Below are 21,233 nucleotides of genomic sequence, written 5' to 3'. Positions count from 1 at the left end.
AAGCCTATGATAGATGCTACATCCCATGCTAATGGATGTTCAGCCATGCACTTATCAAATGACCTTTAGCTGATGATATTTGAGCATACAAGTTTAACAGGTTCTTATATCTTGTCTCCTCTTCATCAGCAAAGCAAAGTATCATACTTGCACCTTTGGGGGGACCCAGACTTTCAACCCCTGGATCACTCTATCCACATTGATTGTTCAGTCTTCTTTGACCCCGCATCATTTGATAGGGATTATAGCTCTACTATAGCATACCTCACACATTGCTATCAATTCTTTTGGGTTGGTGACACCCTCATATGTCACAACCTACTAGATTCTTTCTCTAGAGCTACACTGACTAGACTCACATCCAGATGCCTCTTCTACTGAGCAGCTGCACAGTCCACAGTGACTCATGACATATTCATCTTCGTGTTGAGATATGGTGCCATGAGCACATATTAGAGGCTAAGTTATGGTATAGGAAAGAATTAACGTAGCCACCCTAGGATGTGGACTACATGATGTGGAGATGTGGGTCAAGGATATCCACCACGAGAGATGTGGATCAGAGGATCCCACATGTGTTGACTATTTCAAAGGCTCTCTCTATATAAGAAGCCTATCTTTGTATTGTTCAAGTACACATTGCAATACATTGAGTGTTTGCTACCCTATGTCTCTCCTGTAGTGCTTTGATCCTACTTGATCCCTCACTTTATCACTTTGACATGTTCGGCATGGAGCCATACACACTATCATTCATGCACTCATCTTTTGATCAACCAATCTTTGATCGAGGTGGACTTTACCTTTTGCATATTTCCTTCCTCTTCCCATTTTCTTATCTTCTGGGTTTTATTCCCAAAGGTGAAGGATGACCCATAACTTAAGAGGGGGAAATGCATGTTATGTATAGGATCTCATAAGTTGTACTCATTGTGCATGCTTCCACCATGCAGTCACTTTGCTCACATACACACATACTACTCTGATTTCTTTTCAGTTTTCTTTTCCAATTTTGGATGCTATCATATTTTTTAGGGTACATTCAGCCCTAAACATTCATACACTAGGTCTTTCCAACCATAAACAGACAACAAGTACAAACACAAACAGTCAAATAATAGTCGGAGAGACAAATTGTGATAAAAATACAGTTTACATCAAAGAATAATCTTGAACATTAGAACTACAAAGTATCACGTTGGTTGGCAGAGTATGCCTCGAACAACTTCCAAAATTACAATGAAATCAAGGTCGCTTTTCTACAGTGGTTTTGTAAGGAGAAAATGATTCCATAGATGCTGGAGGTGTTGAGGATCTTGAGACAAGGTGATCAATATGTGGAGGACTACACAGCTTACTATCACCAACTTTTACAAAGGGTTCCAGTAGTTGAGGTGTTGAATGATTATTTTATCAGCAATCTCTAGCCAAGGACGTGGGACTGCAATGGCAATAGTGGACAAGGTCACTTTGCCCTTGAACAACCTGATCAATCAAGCAATCTAGGTGGGTGAAGCACTACAATGGGGAACAGCAAAGCACAGATGATCATCCAAGAGTAAGGGCAAATCCAAAAAGTAGTCTTCAAGAAAAAGATGAAGGGATAGTGATGAAGAGTCGGACGTTCGGCAGAAAGTTCATCGGAACAAAGCAATGATGAATCGGAGGAGAAGGAGAAAGAATCCTAAAAAGACATTGAAAGGAGAGAAGGATAACTCCATAGCATCCACAAGTCACTCAGCGGAGTGTCCCAATGCGGATCTTTGTGTGTGCACTACAGGAATCCGAGGCATTTCGCAATGGAGAGCATGATGAATCAGCAGTGGTGTGCGATTTGCCAGACTAATACACACACCACGGAGCATTACAACTACAACGGATGCGACCAACTTGCATTGGGCCAACCTCAATGGCCATAACTTCTAACTATGAGGCCTACAACAACTTATGTGCAGCAAGATGGTACCGTGGAAGTTCAAGAACAACCTCCATCCAAAGGTGGTGGTGGAGGATGTCGTGGTTGTGGACAAGGTGGCGGAGGACAAGATTCCATGAGTGGATGTGCTTCTTCTGCCTAGGTGGTTCTCACTGGTGGAATGAGTGCCTGAGGCTCAAGAATGGATTGCCAAAAGAAGGAACATCAGAAGATGGCCGAGAAGATTCCCAGCACATCTATGGTACAAATCGTGGAGAACGACCCAGCCTTTGCACCAGAGGTGAATGTGGTAACTCAATTAGGTAGAGTGATCCAGACCAAAGTCAAGAGGAAACCCACATTACTTCAATGGCCTATGTAAGAGGCGGTGCGATGGCAAGTGCTTGCAAGAAGATGCCCCAATGGAAGATAAGCCGATAGCTATTTCGAGAATAGGGAAAGTCTGCAAAGTCCAGCTTGAGGAGGTACCACATCCTATAGTCATGCACGCACCATACCATTCAAGAGGTCATTCCAAGAGCTCCAATGCAACTCCAAAACCAAGCTCTAGAGGAATGGTGAGGGCACACAGCCACCAAAACGGGTTCTGGCCTAGATAAACAAAGATGGTGTGGAAGACCTTCTAGAGGCACCTCGTTGGGACAATTGTTACAGTGGGTGCTACAATTTTATAAGAGACTCTTGTAGACACTGACCGGGTATCAGAGGTGGATGTCTTTGATGTGAAAAGAGTGGGAGAGAAGGAAGGATTCTCACTTGTAGCTTTCCCACATACACAATGGGGGAATATACACAAAGGTGGAGGCTGAAAACAGTTTTCCTCTTCTTAGTTGTGAAAGCCAAAAGAACTTTAAGTACAAAAGAATAGGTGAACCCTATATGTGGGTCCCAAACCAAACTCAACTAACTAAGGTGGCATACTAACTGAGCCACTAACTAGAGTACATAAAGATAGCTGTCATCCAGCTATTATTCATGGGTGGTGTACCAATCGCATGTACCAATCGCATCTGCAGCTAACAAGTCGGTGACATAAATGCACAACGGTCACCCTGGCATATCACGAGTGGAGATCGATATCTCAACACTCCCCCTCCAGCTCAATCCCAATTCCTACACACCAAGCAGGCCTCTAAACTTGTACAGCTTCTCTGCACCCAATGCCTTTGTGAATATGTCAGCTACCTGATCCTCTGTGCTGACATAAACTAGATCAATAAAACCTACTAAAACCTTCTCCCACACATAGTGATAATGCACCTCAATGTGCTTTGTTCTAGCATGATATACTGGGTTATTTGCCAAGTGTATACTACTCATGTTGTCACAATAAATGACAACTGGCCTGATGCATATCATAAAGTAGCTTATGCAACCAAGCTACCTCACATGCAGCCATTGATGCACCCTTGTACTCAGCGTCTATGCTCGATAAGGCAACTGTAGATCGTCTATTAGAAATACTACCAGCCCAACTAGCATCAGTGTATCCATGCAACTGTATTTGAACCCCAGTCTCATAAAATAGTCCATACTGCAATGTGGACTTCACATACCTCAGTATGCATCTAGCCACATCCAAATGTGGTTTCCTTGGAGCCTGCATAAACTGACTTATCCACTGGTAGATCGTCTATTAGAAATACTACCAGCCCAACTAGCATCAGTGTATCCATGCAACTGTATTTGAACCCCAGTCTCATAAAATAGTCCATACTGCAATGTGGACTTCACATACCTCAGTATGCATTTAGCCACATCCAAATGTGGTTTCCTTGGAGCCTGCATAAACTGACTTACCAACCCAACAACATAGCTCAAATCTGGCCTGGTAATAGTCATGTAAATCAAACTTCCTACTATGTGTCTGTACATAGTAGGGTCTTCCAAAAGCTCACCTACATCTGCACTCAACTTCACATTCTACTCCAAAGGAACTGAAATAGGCTTACAGCCTATCATTCCATATTTGGATAGCATGTCCAATCCATACTTCCTCTGCAAGAGCCATATCCCATTTGTGGATCTAATCACCTCAATGCCCAAGAAGAAATGCAACTCTCCCAAATCCTTCATCTCAAACTTCTGCTTTAATAACATTTTGACATATGATGTCACTACTGGAACCTACTTGTGCCTATATATTGGGCATACCTCTCATGAATAAACCATCTCCTTTTTCATCATCTTACTCTCTCCATCTTGTCTCGATGCTACTCCAACATGTGGTATCAGAGTTTGTATGATCCTCCTTGAGCTTCTACCCATGTGTGCCATGCATGTGTCATCACCTCCGTCATCTTCTTCATATTCTTTGCCATCTTCTTCTCCTCTTCTTGGCTAACCTTGGAGGGCTTCATCCATGAGATTTGCTTCACCATTGTTGCTATCCTCTTAGCTAGGCTTCCTTACTCGGGCGTTTCTTCTCAATGATGGATCTACAAAACGCACTGCTCTATCATCCCCGCATCACTGGAGTTGTGTCTCTATGCCAAAATTATGGTATCAAAGGGGGGAATCTCCCCACATCTTCAATTTAGAATTTTTGTGTGTGGTCAATAAGGGTTCTCTGCCTTGGGATTTCCTCCTCAAATAATTGTTAGTCTTATATTTTACCTTGCTGAATCTAAGGGTATTCCCATGCATAGTCATTGTCTATCTCCCAATTGTAAACCAAGAGTCCTAGGAGTGAGTCACAGGTTGGGGCCATGTGTGTTGCCACATGATGGTGGGCAAGCCATGGAGCATCCCATGTACTACTGCTAAGGGATGAGGTCATCAATTTGTGGGGGGGAATGAAGAACAAATTGATGTAATGGGATCATACCTAGGGTCCTAAGGTCTATGGTTGTGAGTGTGTGACCACATGGTGTGCCTGGTTGTGTCAGTAGGTGTGATTGAGTGAATCTAGGTGTGTGGTGTGTGATTGAGAGAATCATGGACCTGATTGAGAGATTTGTGGATCTAGATGCTCTACTGAGCTCACATATGATGTCACTACTGGAACCTACTTGTGCCTATATATTGGGCATACCTCTCATGAATAAACCATCTCCTTTTTCATCATCTTGCTCTCTCCATCTTATCTCCATGCTATTCCAACAACTTCTAAGAAGAGTTGTCTTAGCTTCTTCCACGTGCTACTCAGGCGGCTGCTGCTGCTATACATCCTCTTGATGAAGTCTAAAATTCCTCCGTGGGCTTGAGATTGGCCTGTTGTACTACCTCCTTATGCATCGACTCGCACTCGTGTTGCTTTCATGTCTCTACCTCCTCGTGCATGGGATTGGATTGGGCTCGGTCTGCTTTGATGTCCCTGCCTCCTCGTGCATGGGTTTGGGCTTTTTGGTAGCTCTACCTGGAAAGGATCAACTACGGCTTCTCCTTTAACATCCTTTATTGAGAATTGTTCCAGCAGGTCATCAACACCAACACCTTCTAGAATACCTTCTAGATTGCTAGCAATAGGGACATTTTTGTTGGCCTCCTCAACCTCTTGTTCAACCTGGATATATTCAAGGCCTTTTGAGCCCTCTCCTATATGGAATGTTCGGCCTAGTGCTGGAGAAGGGAAGAGACCTCTAACAGCTTCAAAATTGTCTTTTCTCTAAAGCTATTTCAGAGCCAAAACTATCCTCTTTCATCTGCAATCTAAAAAAAGTATTTTTTCAATCTTTTTTGTACTAATGCATTGAATTGGGAACTTCTTAAATAGTGTGCAATAAAGGTGCTTACAAATTCAATCTGTATCTCTGAAAAGTATGTGTCCATCATATATTTTGCACTTATTAGAGTCCTCCATCCACAAGAGAAAGGATCCTCTTATTGTGGTGTTTGTTTTATCAAAATAGAATGCTAAGATGTATATTGGACTACAAAGACTACCAAAATAAGAGAGAGATACAGATAAGTGACTAAGATTACTGTACCTGCAACAATGACATTTCTTGAATTGAATCTAACATCTTTAAATTTGGATTACGGAGGTCTAGTGCATCCATTAGTCTTTTGACGCGCTGCAATGGGAATGAAGGTTGAGGGAATGTATAATGTTAAATTCAATTGGGCAACAAAATATAGAATTCATACTTTTGCATGTAAAAGCAATATGGCTAACTTTTTAGGAGAAAACATAGAAAACACGTTTTGTAGCAAAAGTATGTGGAAGGCTATAAATCCTGGTGGGTACCTTTAAGGAGTTGAAGGTATAGCCTAACTTTTGTTGTATGTCTATATGCACCAAACTCGAGTGATTGCTACAAGAAAAATAACAAACATGAGGGGATTAGAGGTGTCAATACAATTTGAACATATCAAGATTTTTGTCAATAGAGGGTATTAGTGGAAAAGGTCATAGAACATACTTTGAACAATATGGGAGGAGAAGCATATCAACCACATTGATATTGCAAAAATGGAACCACTTGAAAATGCTTTTTGTTGATGTCTTGTTATCCTTCAACTTGAATGAAATAGCTGGATCAACTATATATACAATGTGCTGAAGGCTCTGGTGGATCTGACTTTTCAAAAAACTACAAAAACCACTTCACTTATCCTATGAAAAAGTGACTGCTACAAAGACATAAACACAATTGGCCTTGAAAGATATACTTAGTATAGAGCTGCAAGCATGATTGTGCAAGTGACATGGTTTTCTTTCTGTGCTAAAGCACTTATGCAATCTTGTGTCAAATCTCAGCTTATATCATCATTCACAGTCTTTATAGATATTTTGATCCTTAGTCCAAGTTGAAGTAGCTTTTGCTAAATTTGCAAGTGCCTCAGTAATGTCTGGGATTCCAAGACAAACACTGTTTCTTTAACTTGTTCCTTGATGGACTCTTCATATGCAACCTTGCCTTTGGTCTCATGTTACAAAAATTTATATCAATAGGATATCTCTCATTTTAAGATAATCCCAATCCTCTGCATTAAGGATCTTGTCATATCCATACTTACAAGTGTTTGGATTTTTTTTTTCATTATAGTCACCTTGTGTGCATGTGCTGCTACTAGCATTGTGTCTTGGAAAAACTCCATAAGCCACTTTTCAGTAGCTTCTTGGAGAGCAACTAGTGCAGTCCTTTGCCATCTGAAATCCACATTCCAGTTGATGCATATTGCCCTCACAAGCCTCTGGAATGGTGCCATGGGTGCTGCATACCCAATGGCTTTTTGAGCCTTCCTGATCTCCATCAAGATAGATCTACCTTGGCTCACTCTTTCCTTCCTGTTCCTTGCTAGCATATGCATAGGCTTCCCCTTCTTTGAGGATTTTGATCTTGATGGAGCTGTGGCAGCCTTGCAATGTCAGGTCCCTTATCTTTCTTCCTGGATGTTGCTTTTGTTCTTGCCATACTCTATTGTTGTCTTCTCCTAAACATCAAATTTAAATATAATAAAGAAATAAGCCACCCAAACATTTGCTTGAAAACACAATTTGGAGCAAAGATTTAAGGAAACTGATGACATCATCTTTTAGAGCAAATATATCTGTAGCATACTCCAACAGTATACTCCTAATTTTGATGTAACACGCTCTAGAATGCATATGTTTTCTGCTGCTAAGATAAATCCAAACATAACAAGAAATACTCCAAGAAAAAATTTGCTAGAAAATGCAATTTGGAGCAAAGATATGAAGAAACTGGTGAAATCGCGTTTTAGAGAAAATTTCTCTGCAGCATACTCTAATAAATCAATTTGATGTAGCATCCTCCTAAATTTATTGTAGCATACTCTAGAATGGAGATGAGATGTGCTTAACAAAAACAAGTCATATAGTGTCTTTGAGAGAAAGCTAGAGAAAGGCCATTTCATCTTAACAACAGGCAGAAAACAATGATTCCTTTATAGTTATGAAGGTAACATGAGCTTGATGGGTGACAAATTGCTTACCTTGTTTTGTGTCTCTTGATGACAGATAGGTCCAGGTGATGGTTTTGGATGGAGTTGGAGCTGCAGTGGGTTTGTGTGATGGAGCTAGTGAGGTTGGATAACACAAGATAGTAAGGAGGCAACTGAAACTAGAGATAGAGATGAAAAGAGAAGGGTAACTCTACTTAATGGTGGCTTGGTCTCAAAAAATGTGCAAGCAATGATTAGACTTAAATGCACGCGTACCTAGAAGATCATTTTTTGCATGTGTGGCTGATAGGACTGATGTGAATTGCATAGATAACTATGCCATCTCCTCTTATCTTCACTTTTCTCCATCCCTCCAATAGTTTTGATCTTCTTTCCTTTTCTCCAACACCACATCCTGATTTGTCCTGATTTGCATCTGGACAATATCATCATTGCCATCATCCCCACAATGCTGAGTCGAAATGTATCCATATAATCCATTGTTCCTGTCACCCACAAACCTCAATAGCATTGTCGTATTAGAAAATGGAGGGCTCAAATTTCTCAATGGGCATTTTGGGTAAATATGTCAATCGCACCATCAGTCGATATGCTAGGAGCCTACTCTTCTCATGTTTTCCTTTTGCTCATCATTTACAAGCAGAACCTTTCCTCTTTTCTATAGTGGTGCATATTCTTCTTCCAAATCAATGTGCAAATGGTGTACTCGCTTCTTTTGAGGTTCTTCTTCAGTAGTATGGTTGCACACATCCATTTTGTGAGGTTTCATTCTTCATCTCATCTGCTTTTTATAAAACTCATCATTTATCTTTCGTGGTAACCATTCAAATATTTGAAAAAACTAATTAGTGATGGATTCTTTATGAGAGGCCTCTAGAACACCGTCGAAAGAGATGTGGAATCTATATGGAGAGTTTAATGCAGTGTCTTCGTAGTTATTTAAAAGCACTTCTTTATTCCTCCCTGGACTGACACACTTGTATTCCTGATCTTACATATATCCATATTTTATTACTTTCTCCACATTTTAGAGTAGATATAAAAGAGAAAATTGTTAGATATTAATGCTTCACTCTCATGTAACTACATGGGAACCAGCTAACTCTACTTGTAAGCCCCCCATATGAGAAGAAGGCATTTGAGTAGCTCGGTTATCCGGTAGGTCCTGGTTTGGACACCAGATGGGGGCCATGTGTGGCCTGATGGCTCAACGGCTTTGGATAGAGTTGGCACACTGCCAACTAGGCTACATGCAAGTGCAGGAAGGCATCCCATGATTGACCGCACTGAGGGTAGACGAAGCATTTCCCGAGGTAGCCCACTCTCAAGTTGCAGGCCCCGTTTGGAGCCCCAGATGGCTCTGGGCTAAATGGAAACCGTAGGTGAGTTGCTCTATTCTGCACCACAGTTCTAATGTGTGGTCGATGACCTATTTCGAGACCGACCTCTAGTCGGCCGTTTTGGGCCGCCCGATCTCCCAATTAGGTCTAACCAACTATGACTGGTGGCTATATAAGAGCAAGCTCGTGAAGCCCATCATCATCATTGGCTATAGCAACCCTGCTTCCTTAGCATCCAGCCTCCGTCCTCTACTGTTTCTAGCACGCCATCAAAGCTTCTCACACAGAAGCGCATGGCTAGGAGGTAGCGCCATCTATTGTATCAGTTTTATAGTAATCAAATTTTTGATTCTCCATACTATTTGCTTTTCTCTCTTCCATACGAGATCCTGTTATCTGTTGAGCACAGATGTATTGTTTTTTTACATGGTATCAGAGCTTGGGCTCTAGCAAGAAGATTTGGTAGTGTGTTTCTGTTTGCAAGCAGATTGTGAGAGATGGCCCAACCCGCAAGACTGCGAATCCTATCGTTCGGCAAAAGCGAAAAGTTGGACGGCACTAACTATCCACTCTGGAAGTTTAAGATGAAGACCATCCTAAGTGCATACAAGCTTTGGGATACTGCTGTTGGGGTGGACGTGAAGTCAGTTGTGAGACCAAATCCAGCCAATGTAGGACAACAGATAGTACCAACTGCGGATCAAATTCTCATGTGGATAAGAAGAAATGCAGATGCGCTGTGTTCTATTGTCTGCAGTGTAAATGATTCTATCATGGCGTTAATTCATGATGTCACCACAGCGGAGGAGGCATGGATGGTCTTGAAAAATCAGTACGAGACCACGAATCAAACACGGATTCAGAATCTAGAGACTCAACTCACAAATGAGAAACTGTCTGAGTCTGAAACGGCAGAGAAGTTCATCACCAGGGTGAAGAATCTGTGCGATCAGATGACTGTGATTGGCATCACCATCACCAGTGAGAATCTAGCACGAGGGTGCATATAGATTCTCCCACCAAAATATGATGGTCTTGTTATGGAGCTGAATACGAAGAACATAAAGTTGCCCAACTTTGAGGATTTCAGCGCGATGCTTTTGGAGGAGGAGATGTGTCAAAAGATGAGGACTGGAGAAGATTTGGCTTTCTCGGTTGGATCAAAGAAAGGTAAGGGTAAGGACTCTGGTAACCCATTTTCTTCTGATGATAAAAAGAGAAAGAAGAAGATCAAGTTCTTCTATTGCAACAAGGTAGGGCACAAGCAGAACGAGTGCCAGAAGAAGATTGCACAAGAGAAGAATGGAGTAAAGAAAGAGTCCAGCAACAGTACGCGGGCAGTACCAGTAGAGCTGTTTGTAGCAATTAAGGAGATTTGCACAGAGGCAATTCATGTACCTACGAATGAACCTTGGATTATTGACAGTGGTGCATCGCGCCACATGACCAGTTGTAAGGATTGGTATACCTCTCTACATCCGGTAGGGAATGACATCCTAGTAGCAGTCGGCAATGATGCAAAATGTCAAGCAAAAGGAAAAGGTATGATTGCTCTCAAGTCAGATGGAGTTGTAAAATAGTTGTCCGATGTTCTTTATGTGCCAGATATCAAGAGGAACTTGTTGTCCGTTTCTACATGGATCGGGACCTCAAAGTTCACATGGTGTATAGATTTTGGATCTTCAAGGGAAGGTCATTGGTAAAGGTACACGATGCAACAACATCTACAAACTCTCAGCTTTCAATGCTCGGGCCGATGTGAGCAACACTAAGCTGTGGCATGAGAGGTTTGGTCATCTAAATCTTAGTTCTTTAAAGGAGATGCATAAAAGTGGAATGATTGTAGACCTACCAGAAATTACGGATCTGCCCAATGTATGTGAAGCTTGCATGATGGGCGAGTAGCATCGGCAGCCCTTTCCTAAAGAGGCCAGCAGGGCAAAGGCTCCTCTAGAGCTCGTTCACACGGACCTCCGCGAAAAGATGGAGACGGAAGCTTTGGGTGGTTCCTACTACTTCATGACACTGATCCACGACTACAGTAGAAGGATATGGATATACTTCATGAAGACTAAAGATGAGGCTTTTAGTAAGTTCAAAGAATGGCATGTAATGGTCGAGAAAGAAATGGGCAGGAAGGTGAAGAAGTTGAGATTAGACAGAGGTGGTGAGTTCACATTAAGTGAATTCCAAAGTTATTGCAAAAGTCACGGGATCAAGAGGCAGAAACTCCTTCCACATACATCACAGCAAAATGGAGTAGCAGAGCGCAAGATATGCATCATCTGCGAAATGGGCAGGAGTATGATGAAAGGGAAAGATTTGCCAAATACTTTCTGGGCTGAAGCATGTAACACGGAAATTTACATTCTGAATCCTAGCTACACAAAGGCTGTGAATGGGATGACTCCAATGCAGGCCTTTTCTGGTAAGAAACCTTCAGCTACACATTTCAGAGTTTTTGGATGTGACTGTTTTGTGCATGTCCCTGATGCTAACAAGACCAAATGGGAACCGAAGAGCCGAAAGTGTATTTTCTTGGGCTACAGTGAAGAGGAGAAGGGTTACCCTCTTTGAATAGCAATAAATGAAAGTAGCAATGAAGTGACAACAATGGTATTTTCATCGAAAAAGGACCTATGCCTTGTAGTGGCTGCTGTAAGAAGCTGGAATGGAACCGACAAGCTGATTGTCATTCCAACCTGAGATTCATCAAGGAAATCACATTGCCTAAATCCATAGGAAGAGTCCCCAAGAATCCATTCACTTGTGCGGTGACCATCATCGAGCTTATCCTCATGTCGGTCCCTTCAAAAATTTCAAAACGATGACCATCATCAAGCTTATTCTCACATCGATTCCATCAAAGCAGTGGAACACTTGAAACAGTTGAAATATTCGGGCATAGTTAAGGTTCATGGTATTCATGGGGATATCATGTGAGCAGAATTTGCTCCCAATCCATAACATGGGTTAGTTATGACCGCTTTCTTGGTTCCTACTAATGGTTACTCATATTACTATTGGCCCATGATCTTCCTAGGACTTATGCCTAACCAATGACTTAGGCTAAGTGCCAAAATACCCCTGAACACATATGCATGACAAAAAATCCACAAAAAGGTCTTGTACATGCACCCCCTAATTTACGGGTGCAATTTAAGAGGGGGTGTTAAGGATGGTGTAAATTGCATCATACCTATAGGGAAATAGGGGCAAACCCTAACCCTAAGGGGTACTCATGTATATATTCATATTTATGTTCAATACAAGAGTGTACAGGTAGTTATATCGTGTGCACTCCTCTCTCTCTCCCTCTATCACTTGCGCTATCAGGTTGGACTGTATCGGTCCATTAAAAGTCCTAACTCATCTAGGAAGAAATAGATACATCATCGTGATGATCCATTATATTACCAAGTGGGCTGAAGTAAAAGCCTTTTGGGACAACACAATCGAAAGCACAAAAAGGGTCTTGTATGAGAATATCATTTATAAATATGGATGCCCTATTGAAATCGTGTTGGACCAAGGATTCATTTCATCAGTTTAGTGATTGAGATCATGATGAATGAATTCCTCACCTATCACAAGAAATTGACTAATACCTAGGAGCAAATGGTCAAGCCAAAGAAATGAATAAGGCCCTCAAGATGATTCTCCACAAAACAATGAACGACCAACATAATCTCCAAACTATGCTATGGGCTTTCTATAACGCATTCAAAGTCACAAAAAACCGTAGTCCTTTCCTCGTACATGTGGTCTGTACCAATGAATTTCCATGTGTCGAGTATAAGGGTAGCCATTCATCATAATAATGGCCTAGACGAAGCCTCCAAAAATGTCTTGGATGGATTGTCCAAGAAAGACAAATTATGACTAAGGGTAGCATGGTCACAAATTTTAATTCAGCAAAGCAAAAAGGCATGGCCACATGACTACTACATCGAGAAGACAGGATTTAAAAGACTCGTGTTGTACAGTGCCCCACTAGGAGCAGTGAAGCAAAACCTCCATTAGGCATGGGTCAGCAGACCATATTGAATAAAGTACTTTGACATTAGGATCTTCATCTTGGAAGACTTAAATGAAAAGAATTGCAAAAATGAATAATGGGATGAATATATTTTTCTTTTTGCCACAATGAGAATTTATTGGAATATAGTTTGCTAGGGTAGCCACAAAGAGCCACCGATGGGTACAAATTCCAAGGGATCAAATCATGGTTAACAATGCAATTAGGCTAAATTATGATGAAGTAACCAATTGTTCCATGGTTTCCCACAACTGTGCATCATTATATGGGCACGATAATGATTGGGGATCTCATGATGAACAGGACAACAGTAAGGGTGTTGGCAAGCTTGCAAATAATGGGCGGATCAGAAAGAGAACCCTAAACACCCCACTACATAAGACTTTTCAAAAGTTTGGGCTCACTTCTCTTCATTTTATCTCTTTGTGCAAAAAATATTCTCCTCATGATTTCATTTTAAATTACAAACTTGGCACCAAAAAAGGTGACACGCTAGCACCCAAAAAGATGAAGGCGAACAAACCAAAGGGCCTAGACATCCATCCTTCCCCAACATGACATTGGCCTCTTATGGCAATAAGTCTACAACTCATGGAATTTCTTGAGTCCTTTCAACTCCCATGTACATTCCCCTTCAACTGAGATGCGACCTTAGGGACCATTAGCACATATGATACTATATCAAAAGACCTTCTAGGTGAAATGAAGGAAGTGGGTGATCAATGAGACCAAAGTCACCTTCTCCTTCCAATTTCCAAGCAAGGATTACTTGTCCAAGCAAGGATGACAAGTCCCAAGATTTGTCTACCTCTAAAGTGTATCTTTACCTTTTCCCTTTACCCCCTTTCTTCAATATGTAGCAAGTCATAAATCAATTTGGTTGCCTTTCAATCAATATTAATTAACCATAGACAAATGTTTTGGCCAAATGCAATTATGAAACACTCCATGATTTTGAACATTGTGACCATCCTATAGTAACTTATGAGGGCATCTTGCTAGCTCATCACATCTACAAGTCTAAATCTTCTAACCTAATTGAGCTTGAATATATGCTTGTTTAGTCTAGCTCATTTTCATGTGTGCACTTAGGATTCATCCACACTCAGCTAGTTTAGCCACATCATAAAGATATCATAGGCGCAAGATACTCATGTTTTTAACATGGTATTGGAGAAATTTCATTCATTCCATTGAGGCTTACCTTCCATCTTGTAGAGGATTTTTCTAGACATCCCAACATTTGGAGCTATGGGTTGAGAGATATTACATTCTAAGGCTTTATATACTCCTTGACTCTTCTAGTGAATGAGATACCTTATATGAGATATTAAATGTGTGTGTTCTTTGTGAGATTATGAGTGTTTGGGAGATTGTATATGTTTGAGAGATATTGTGAGTGTTTGAGAGATTGTATATGCTAGAGAGAGAGAGACAGATAAATAAATATATATATATATATTACTTCTTAATGACTTCGTGTACCTTGATTTTGACTTGTTGAGTACTTGCTTACTTGAGTGATGAGAGAGAAAGAGAGAGAGAGAGAGAGATACAACTATCTCCATATTGCCTATAGCCAAAGCCTCAACGAGAAGATAGCAAAAGCAACATCTAAAGCAACACAACCAAATCATAAAGCAATCTACAAGCCAAAAAGACTCTACTAATAAAATACAAAACAAGAAATTTGACCAAGCAATAGCACATATAGAAGCTACACTCTACAACAACCAATAGTAGCCAGCATCGACCCTCCACACTTGACAACCTAGAACAACTATAGAATTCCTACTAGAAAATGGACAAGAAAATCCTTGTGCTATCAATTCACCTTCAACATAGCATCCAAAAAAATTTATGGCATACAAAGAAGTATGCATATGCAAGACAAGAGACCTACCCATCTACAATGCACACTTATAGCAATGACCTTCTCCACTATGCTCAGCAATACATAGACAAAAAGAAAATAGACAACTCTAGCAACTAGTGCTCAATCCATGAATGTTGCACCAAGTGGTAGAAGGAGGCAGACCATGCCGACACAAGTCAACCCATCACACACGACATAGAGACACATAGAGAAATAAGAACATCTATAGCACTGAAATGGTACAAAAATCTCCTACAAGCTTCCAAAACCCACAAAGAATATAAGCCACATGGTTTGATGCCACGTGGTACATAGGGTGCCTCACATTTTAACACATGGCATATCCATGTGGTCGATAAGGTGATAACTAATCACACATACGTAGTACCACATAGTAGGAGGTCTTGCACAATCAATAGTGACATGTGGAACACAAAGCCACATCATCACCGTTGCATACACCTAATAATTTTCACACTTCACATGCACACCTAAACACCACACCATCATTTTGGCCCTTCTTCTTTATTAAAGTTTGACAAGCCATAACTTTTGATCCAAGACAAATTTCTGTGGTCCAAAAAGTCCAAAAAGGAAAAGAGATTGGTTTTTAGAAGCCTTCTCTTCAAAAAAGAAAAGTTATTGGTTCTTTGAGCTCTATATGCTGGACACTTCTACACCATTATATACAATTAGACAACACAATACTAAAATAATTCAAATGGCAAGAAATCTACAAATGGATTTAAAACCTCAATTATTGGGAATTCCATTGGGGAAGGGTTCCACACCTAGGCTACACAAATGAAGTAACAATTAATTCAAAAATGGCTATGGAAGATTTTAAAGAAAGATATACCTAGTGCAGCAAGTAAATTTTGGGAAGAGAAGGATGATGAATAGGAATTATAATCTCATTGGCTACACGTGGGTATAAGCCAATCCATCACATAGACTCCAAGGAACATGTGAAAGATGCACAGGATGAATTTAACACTATATTTACAATTAAAATCAAGTTATGTGCTCTTTGAATGAACTTCAATGATATGTTGGAATAGTTTGTGTGAACAAAATAAAAGATATTCATGAATCAACTAGAAGGAATAGATTCAAAGGCAGGAAAATGTTGCATTTGAAATCCTTCTAAAGGGTACGCCTAAAGAATACAATGCATTGACAACAACATTGAATAATAGTATTTATCTAACATTTGAGTGATGTGTATCATATCTACTTCAAAAAGAAAGGGAGGTAAAGGCGTTACAAAAACAAATAGCAATTATGAAGAACAGTCATTCTTCAACAAAGCAACTAATAAGAGTTACCATTGTAGAAGGATGAGTCACTATCAGAGTGAATGCAAATTCAATTGAACAAGCCAAAGGGTAGCCATTGCAAGAACTTGGGATACAAGCTATAATATTGTAGATTCAAGAACCAAAAATTCGGAGTCTTTATCAAGAAAAGAGGGGACCTACAATGATAGAATGTTCTCTGCGCTAGTTACAAGGGCAAACTTCACCATATTATCCCATGAATCTATAAAAAGGATGCCAAATGAGTAGACCAAACATTTTATCTCAAGTCACATCTTATCACCTAAGTAGCTATGTTGACATTAAGGGTAGAATAATGACATATTGTAATACCACACTTTACCACCTCAAGTAGGATGTTGTGTTTGAGGGAAATGATGGATGTTTTATGACACATACAACCACCTTGTAGTAGCCTATACATCAAGGCACCAAGGGGGGTATTGATGAAGATGTGGGGCTAGCACACTATTGCATGGCAAGGAGGCTTTATCCCACATGTGAGGAAACAATTCAAGGATCTACACTTATTTTAAAGGGAGGTCATTTTAATGCAATAACATATGCAATATCTCAAGTCTCTCTATAAGTATAAGGCTCAATGTTATAACCTAATATTGTTGAGTCTATGGTTATTTAGTCTAGATTTTCATCTTCTATGCACTTAAGATTCATCTACCTTAGATTAGCTTAGGCAAATCATAGTTCTAAGGTCCTCATGTTTAACAAATTACTCCTGACATAGCTATGGTGGTTTCAAGCTTAGGATGTCCTACCTTGGACTATTTAAAGGAAAAAATCAAACAATTTTGCACATTAAATGCTAATCTCTAAGGTACATCATTTTTCAATATTCTAATGAAGCATCATACATCTATGTTGTGCACATAATAATACCATTTTATTAAAGATCAGAGATATATAAGAGTGGCCATTAAGGTGTAGATCCACGAGCCCCAAAATTCAAGTAGCCTCAAAATCAAGTACTATGATCTTGACATTTTGTATGTATAGAATTTTGCCATTTTGAAATAAAAAATATGTTCAAAATTCCCAAAAACCTTAAGAACAATTGTAAACATGCCTATGCTTTGACAACTTTGCTAGACTTAAATTTTTTTAAAAGGGGTTTCTGGAGCATCTGTTGTAGTGTGGGACTGCCAGTAGTAATTGGCCTATTACCTATGGTAATTGGTCTATCATTAGTGGTAGTAGGCATTTTACCAATGGTAATAAGGTTATTATTGAACGAGAGTCCAACATTTTCTAGGTAATTGTAAATCGGAAGTTTTTCATCATGATTGTGTGTGTCATTTTGTGAAAAAGTTGTTCACTTATGTAAATCATGCAAAAAGTTTTGTGATCACGTAAATATGTAATCATGACTATATTAGTTGACAAGAATGAATATATGCATACCCCTTTAGGCTCTTTAGGGTTCTAGTTTCCAACCCTTGTGCATTTTTAGGACTCTTTCTATTAGTGCTATGCACATTTTGAACATGATGTTGAGATGAATCCTTCAACAATTATGCTCAGGAAAGGTGTCCCTATCAACTTATGCTCAACAGGTTATGCTCCATTTGTTCATGTTTTTCTTGTCTTCCATGATATAAGGCAAAGTGTCCTTGTCAACTTACTTTGCATTGAGCTTTCACACCAATGAGATCGTCTCCCTATTAGCTTACTTTGAATTGAGATTTCACTCACACCATGAGATCTTATCGCCTTGCACAATTGATTTCCTATCAAAGACAATTGCTTGCTCTTTGTTGAGAAAGCCAATACATGGGAAAATGTCCTTCTCTCTAATTAAACAAGGAAAAAATGTTCGCGTTTAAAAAATTTTCTTGATTGTTTTATTACACAACTACTTGCTTGAACAATTACCTAATTGGAAGACCCAGCAATATTTTTATAGGGTCCCTTTGTCAATTCCTTAATCATTTTTTCATTTACATGTTGCTATTTTTGCTCATATTCTAATTAATTGGTTTCACTTGTTGATTTGTTGGCAAAAAATGTGTTTCAATCTTACTACCTCTTGTTGTTTGACTAGGCACCTTAGCTTATGGCTTGTGTCTTTATGAGTTTAAGTGGCACTGTTCTTGGTGAATGTGGTTTATGATTAACTTACTATTGCAAGAATAGGTGCCCTACTAAGTACTCACATGTAACATGAATGATGTCACACTTGACTTTGCAAATTCGTAACTTCGCTACTTAGTGTTCATTTGCTTGGGAAGTCTTATATCATGATGGTGTTACTATCTCTTATTGGGATTCACACTTTTCCTACATACTTCTTTCGAATGTGCATAGATCTATTGCACATTACCTATGTAGAGAATGTCACTAATACCTAGTTTGTCTAGGCCTATTATTTACCATTCAAAGAATTAGATCCATGTTTTTAAATTTAATTCTTGTTTCAGTAAATTGCTTGTGATATGAGCATGCTTTGTCTTTTAGGTAAGTTCTTTCACCACAATTCTTATACCACTAAAGCTCAAGCATCGAATACTCCTTTGTGACCTCTACTTGGATACCAAGATAACTGTGCTTAGTTCCTTCTTTGGTACATAGAAAATGCTCTCGTGACTAGAAGAGTTACAACCAGTTTACAAGTCAAGTGTGTCTATACTTCAAATATGATGGAGCTATGCTTAGATTCAAAAGGCAAGAGTCTTGTTTTCTAATTTGGATTTCATCAATCTAACAAGTTATCAACGACTTCCTCACTTTATAGCCTATACCAGGGTTTGTCATCTAGATTTGTGTGGACTATTGTTGGACTCATTTATGAATTGGGGCTATATATGATTCATAACACCGCAATGAAGAGCATTCGTACATGAAGCCTCTTTCAATTTGTACACCTTAACCCCAACATTAGATGTTAAAGTCTTCAACACCTATTGCAAGCGAAGAGCCTTTTGCAAATCCCTACCACATTAAGACAAAAAATGTCATTGGTATTTCACATTTAATATCATCAATTTGTTTTCAAAGCTAACAATCTAACAAAAATGATGAAGTCTTGATAGTTTATTTGATAATGAATGTATACAGATCTTAACTCTTTGCATCAACAAAATCAAGGGATATTCTACCTTGTTATTGTCACTTGCACTTGTGATCAAACCAAGTTAATGAATGCCATGATCATAATGACAAAACCTGAAATCGATATCATACACTACTTTGTGCCCTTGGTATTTGTCCCTTACTACAACTGTCATCAAACATGGGAAAGGGAAGGAGAAATTGTGGGTGTATATGTATAAATGCCATGTTAAGGCCTTGGGATGTGCTCACATGAAATATAATAGAAGAAGTGAATTTGACACCAAGTGTATATACTAACAATATCCATATGAGATACATGATTGTACACAATATCAATCAAAACCAAATAATAAAAAACCCATATTAATAAACAAGTATCTGATCTATTCAACCTTATGCCACTCAAGACATTGTAATATCATGTAAAAAGCTTTCAAACATAGTGAGACTTGTAGGAATTTGTCATCCATTAAAAAATAAAGCTTGAGTGGAACAACGTTTACATCGAATTTATTATTCCTCTACTAAGGATTGAAAAGTATCATGATATGCTTCTAAGAGACTTTTTTAATCCTATGTCCAATGAGTAGTTATCCTTTTCTTCATGCAATAGTATTTTGGTTAGGTTGTTCAACTCGCTTAGAAAAGAAACACATTGAGCTTCGATAATCGTACGATCATCTAGAGGGGCAGAACCAAGTGCTAACAAATAATGTTAGGACTCATTAGTAAGGAGAGTATGTGGAAAAAGTCCTTACAATACTAAGGCTAGCTTATAATTCTAGGAAGTAATGGGAACAAAGTTTGGTGAGTTTGACTTTAAAAATAGATACATTGTCTATCAAGTTAGATTCCATTTAATATATGCCAAGACATGAATGAAAAAAATGCATTTTAAGACAAGAAGTCAATGAGACATAGTGCGTTAGCACAAAATATTTATTCCCATGAACTTAATGAGTATTCTAAAGTATTCCTATAGTATGCTTCTAAGTTTGGAAAAAGTCTTATGCTAAGGCACAAATGAAATAAACGCATTTTAAGACCAAAAGTTAATGAGGCACATTGTGCTAGCACAAAATCTTTACATTATGAACTGCATGAGTATTCTAACGTATTTCCTATAGTATTTCTCCTACTATTGTGGTCCATGAAAGATGACTCAAATGTTGAAATAATCTTTACCCAACTATACACCTAGCTTTCAGCTATTGTGTCCATGCCCGCATCTATTAGTAAGTAGAAGAAACATTGTTCAATTGATGTCCTAGTTTATAAAATGTTATCTTCCCTTGGGATGGAAAAGAAATAAGTGAGGTCATTACCATGACAAAAATATGCCCACATGTACTAGTAAGCATAAATAATATTGTTGAATTAATGTATCAATAGTTTATAAAATGGTATCTTCCCTTGGGTAGAAAAGAAGTAGGTGAGGTCATTACCCAGTCATTACTATTTGCAATCTCAACCTTTGATAAATATGCCTTATATATGATAGAAGACCATGTTTTGAAGTACCATTAAAGGAAAAAAAGATGTGGATATTTTAAACAACCTTATGACTAAGAAATGTAAAGTTCAAAGCCACCTTTCTTACATGCCATTTCAAGTATACGTAATAAAACAATGTTATCAAATGCTTGAGGAAAGGATGGTTTTAATATTGATTACGAGTCATTTCAAGTATCCTATTTCTATGGTTACAAAGAAAAGGAAACCTCTTTTATAATAAGTGGGCCTAGATACTTGAATTATGGAATTCCATGGTTTGGTCACGTGT

This window comes from Dipteris shenzhenensis, chromosome 2 (genome assembly GCF_047967505.1).
Source record: "Dipteris shenzhenensis isolate YYH24624 ecotype China chromosome 2, Dip_SZ_1.0, whole genome shotgun sequence".
Lineage (NCBI taxonomy): Eukaryota > Viridiplantae > Streptophyta > Polypodiopsida > Gleicheniales > Dipteridaceae > Dipteris > Dipteris shenzhenensis.
Note: the sequence above shows the minus strand (reverse complement) of the source record.